Below are 6,129 nucleotides of genomic sequence, written 5' to 3'. Positions count from 1 at the left end.
TGAGTATAATTAGTATTTTCGTTTTTGGATGTAACGATTTTCTGACGTGAAAATATGTTTCGTACCGGTCAAAAAAACGAAATAGCAGAAAACTGAAAAATGTTGATGATGGCGATTATTTTACAGTGCGGTTGACCGACATAACGACGATAAATTGTGTATTCCGTATAGGAAATATATATTAATAAACTCGATATTATAATATATAACACAGCCAAACAGGTTACGCCGACGATGGATGGTAATGTAGTTTACTGTAACTTTTGAAAAAAAAAAATGATATTTATGTACAACACTGTGATACGACGTTATAGTAATAAAACCTTTTATACGAATCTTATTTGGGTCAAGCGTCAGGACACGTCTATACACGAATGAGCGTCCGGTTCCAACTGTCATAAAACATAACATTAATATCATATTATGTAGGTACACGGATTGTTTTCGTTTATCGGATACGATACTAATGGTCGGGACCGCTGGGGTTACACGAGGACCATCGGCGGCGGAGGTGCTCCTCCGAATCAATAATTTTTTACACGCATATCGTGCGGTAAGTATACTGAGTACCTACCACCCGTGCTGTTCGTTTTCGATATGATATTGTATACATTAGGAGGCGGTGACGGCTGCTGATCGATTTCAAAATAGAATTTCATTTCCTAAATACCTACGTACTCATCGTATATTGAAATCGGCCCTGCAGACATAATAAATGACTCGCGATAGACAATGCAGTATAGGAGGGGTTGAACCCTCCCTCCCTCTTAGCTAGATAAAATTTACAAATTTTTCAAACATAATATATGTATAATAATACTTTTATATTTTGTCTACTCATTATACAAATTATAGAAACCAATATTACTAACTTGGTTGCGAATTGCTAAACAATTTTCAGGTTCATTTTTCTTTGGTATATACGTCGAAATTTGCGCTCGACAATAAATAATACCATAACATTATACTACATAATTTTTTACGTTTTTGTTTATTTTTTGATGGAGTATTAAGACCACACGAGTACGATAAAATATACATTAAACATCGTATCATCAAAACAGACGTTTAATTATTTTGATTTAGATACAAAGAAATTTTCAAACTTGTTATCGTGCTATAACAGATATACAAATAACGTGGTAGGTTCACATAAACTGCTGAAGACAGAAGTGATCCGTGACGAATATATTATTGTCTACTCAAAACGCAAGTAATATAATTTTTTTAAATCATGCTACACGTGTTTATAATTGGGTAGTTAAAAGAAGTATTGTTAAGTTTTATTTTTCCGATAAGTATCTACTTATAAGACTATATATTGGACTAATTTTTGTTAAAACACGCGTCGGGTTTGCTGGTAAATCTCCATAAACGACTGTGTAGTGCAAAGTATAATTTTGTGAGTCAAATAGAGATAGTGTCACCCTCGAGAGATTCATACTTTCGATAAGTAATTGAATTTTTGAACTACTCACATTTATAATATACTCTCTTTTACTTACGCCTCTGTATGGGTTGTAGGTATGGATAGGTATGACGATGTATAGACACGTCTTAGTGCGCGTAGTGGTGTGTGCGATGTTATATTACTATAATTCGTTCACCACCCATGGCGCTACAATATATAATATATAGTTTAGTCTTTGTGGCGATTGAAACGGTGATTATCTGTTCCGATCCTTCTATGAGGTACCGAAGATAAATTAATATTCGTCATGAAGTCTTCCGCTGGAGCACTTGAGAAGCTTCGGGCACTTAAAGAATCTTATATATTATACATATCGATGATCGGCCCACGGTCTCTTGCAGTGTCTTCAATACCCTGACCGGAACATAAAAAAGTATCAGGTCAAATAGCGCATGATGTGATTAATTTGTGTATAGTTTGCGTATTATATACATGTTTAACATGTTTTAAAAATCGTTGAAACATCATGTGTTTTTATCAAAATCGATTGGCATTATTATTACTACCTACATATGAAATGGCGTTTTATTACAATACTCATACGCGTAAGCGTTACGCCAGTAAGGTCATAGTAAATCATGTTCTATGGTAGAATACTAAGGGTATTGTATACTGTACAATGTACATTCTTTTCATTCTACAACAAACAAGGCGTAACGACTGTCAGTCTTTTATGACATTTTTTCAGCGGAGGGAAGGGAGTCGCTGTAATATCCCGGATTATAATTTTGAACAAATGATGGAAACGCTGGTCAATATGCAAATACTATAGAGTGACAAGTTATTTACGTTTTCAATTTTAGTAATTTTACCTCTTTATAAGTCACTCCATCAAAGCGAATTGAAAAATTTCGTAAAGTCGATCTCAAGTATATAGTCTTCGCGATAACTTAGAAATGTTTTTTGAATCGCATATAATCAGGTCGGTTGATATGTTGGAAATATAGAACATATTCCTACATTACGCGATTGCAGCTAGTCGGCAGTGACGGCAAACCCGCACCGGTATATATTCGAGAACGCGATAAACACCGGAAAAGTGTGCTGAATAGAAACGCCGAACGCACAAGTTAAGAATTCAAAATATGTAATATATAATATATATATTGTGTCTATATATTTATTTTATATTTAATGGACTGTGGTGATGTGCCAAAATATATGCCGCAACAGGTCAATCCGGAATATACCTATAAGCGGTTTTATGTGTATAATTATAATAGTTATATTATATATTATTATTTATTTCGTTTTTGGTCGATTTTAAGCATTTTTCAATAAATTAAAGTATTTAGTGAATGTAGGTGAACTGCACTCCGTATTACCTATATAAACTTAAATGTTCGATTCGCTCCCGGCCGGTTAAAACTGGTGGTAATGGTATTCATGAATTGCACTCAATTCATCAATTATTTCTTTAATAGACTACGAAACGTGTTGTATTATTTTTAAACTGTAGGTACCTGTATATTATGTGAGTATAATTTAAATTGTAAATGTTTATATAAAAGTGCAATTCGAGGCAATATCTGTGGTAATAATTATTAATTATATTGTCACCACTCACCGTTCAATCTGCAACTCGTACACTATGCAGATGGATGTAACACCACAGTTTGTCCACTAAAAATATAATATTACTACACAATATTTATGTATGTAAAGTTATTTTTAATTTTATTTTGGAAAACAAAAAATATCTTTGTTTTGAGTTTTTTTCAAATGGTAATTATAATCTTTAATTCAAATATGAACCCAGAAATATGGTGACTTATTTAATTAATTTTTATAGAGTACTCTAACTTATATAATATAAAACATAAATTGTATATGAAAATAAAAAATAGTGTATCGTATAATATTAAGTAATTAGCCATTCCAATAATTCTACCCTATTCCCGTCCATGATTCTGCATCAAAAATAATGAAATTAAAATAACTTGGTACCTACTACCTAGTGAAAAAAATTAAACATTATATGAAACAAAATAGATATGTTTATTCTTTTTATTTGTATTAGGTAGTATTTGGTTGATATTTCCCAAAAACTTTTTTTACAGAACTCAATATAATATTATGACATTTAAAATCACAACTATTATCATTATTGATTATAGTTAATAATTTAATGTTTAATTAATTAATAAGTTTAATGTCGAACATTCATAATGGAAGTTTCACTATAGTTTGTATTAAATTTATTTATCTTCATTAAATAATATGTAATCGTATAACACGAGTTCGCTTACTATAGATTGCCTATCTGTCATAAACAATCGCAATAACGAACTCACGTCTAAATTCCCGGGACGCAAATAGTCTGCGACTGCAAAAATGTACCTGCACAAAACTCGTTATCTAGGATGCAATTAGATTAAAATATTATCTCCAATATTTATAGGATTTCGGCGTTAGCGAATTTCTCGGTTAAATGCCGTACAAATCTTTTGGTTGGGTGTGTACACTCGTATAATACGTAATGCCGTAATGGTGACTTTTCGTTTCTTAATTGGACGATTTGCGAACACCGCTCCCCGGGCGGTCTATGTTTGTGATTTTTGTTTTTCTTCTTTCAAACCTCATCGACCGTTCTGATAATAAATGACCACGTCGTTTCCGAACAAGACGATTCGCGCATAATGTATATATACGCTGACTGGCTCCGAGCCAAACGTCACCGATTATTAATTCTCGAAAGACGTTGCAAAATCGGCGGGTCTGTCGCGTGAACCGTGAAAACGAATTAAATAATACGATTTCTAAATTGAAATTTAGGTAGGTATATTATGTGTAAAAAGACAAAATGTGTGTGTGGATACCTACTAAGTTATATTTTATATTAAATACAGTCGTGACTTATTGCCGCTGTACATTATGACGCGTGATGACATCCGCGGATATTCTTTTGACAAACCTTATATAGTCACACATCGCATCGATGCCAAAGTGGATTTAACCGATTTAAAATTTTGCCTTCAGATTTATATTTGGAATTTGTAATTTGTAATTGCAAACATCTCGGGTTTGTTTATATAGGCCATCACTGGGGACTGCCTCTAGCTCTACAGAACGCGTTGTATGGTTTTTTTTTTAAAAACTTTTTTGTTTTTCTTCATTTTAAATTAAAACGTAGATGGTATATATACATTTTTTATTTAAATAAAAAGGTCGAAGACCCCACGTGCTTTTGTGTGCTATATGCTGATGTTCTATAAAATGCGTGTAATACGTAAGATGATAAAAAAAAAAATAGATCCTGCACTATGTATATACATATATATAGGGAGGTTTGTGGGTCGCATATATATAGTGTGCAATACCGTTGACACGGACACAAAGCTCGTACGGCTAATGGACAACACGCGTACATATCGATTTCGCGACTGCTGCGAGCAATCCGCCGATTGTCCTCTGGGATTGAACGATTATTTTTTTTCTTTCTCTCCAGTCTTCCGGATTGGTATTCACGTGACGGCCTCGCTATATGGCCTTGTGTATTGTTTAGACGTTTTTCTCTCCTCTCTCCTTCGCGATAAATTATGTCCTTAAAAAAAATCCCCCTCCCCATAAGTTTTCATATCCTACCCTATATACTATATATAGGTTCATTCTTAAATCATAAAAATATTACCAACTAAAAGCATGATAATAAATCCATATAATATATATAATACCTACTATTTATATAAACCACAACGGCATCGATATGTCCTGCAGCAGAATTAAAGTACTATAAATGACAGAGGACGTATAAATAGCTCAAAATAAGCTCAAAACATTTACAAACTTAAAAACTCGATAATATATTGCTGTAAAAATATGCGTTAAACATTATTTTTAACGCCTTATTGATGTATAAATATTAAAAAGAAATAAAATGGGTTGGGAGGAAAAAAATAATATATTATTTTATTGATAAGTAGTCATAAATAAATACAAATTAAAAAACTGTATTTTTAGTTATTACTTATTAGTATAAATATTTATAGTAATTTTATAAAAAATAAATTAGGTCTGTAGTAAAGGAACCTATAACAATACTCCTGTATTATTATTATTACTTTTTTTTTTCAAAAATGATCACTAATTCTACGTTTAGACATGCCTAATAAATAATATACATTTTTTTAAATTACTATTTACTAATAATATTTGATTTGACCTAACAAATTACCAACATACCTACCTAATTTAAAAATAAAATTCACTTAAAATGGTAAAGAAACGAATATAAATGAAATGACAAAAGTTACAAAATAAAGTTTATACTAAAGCAAATAATGTCAACAAAAAATGGTTATATTCTTATTTCAAAAATTGTTACGTTCGTCCGTTATATCTAGTATGATCGCAGACAAAATATAAATAGAATTAAAAAATTGCAATCGAGATGGATTTTTTCAATCCTTATTGATTCGATTATCAAATATGTTTAATTTTGATTGATAAATTATAGTTGATTTTAAATAATAAACTGTGTATCTACTGATCAAACAAATTAAAAACAAAAAAAAAAACGAAGGGAGGAAGAATATTTTGACACCCTCGCGCGTTCACTCCCAAAGTCACTATAAAATTAAACGGGCCTTATATTGCTGTTTATTTATGTACTTTTATCATATTATATCGGGAATCGTATTACGTACATCAGAACTCCT

Source organism: Rhopalosiphum padi, chromosome 1 (genome assembly GCF_020882245.1).
Source record: "Rhopalosiphum padi isolate XX-2018 chromosome 1, ASM2088224v1, whole genome shotgun sequence".
NCBI classification, from domain to species: domain Eukaryota; kingdom Metazoa; phylum Arthropoda; class Insecta; order Hemiptera; family Aphididae; genus Rhopalosiphum; species Rhopalosiphum padi.
Note: the sequence above shows the minus strand (reverse complement) of the source record.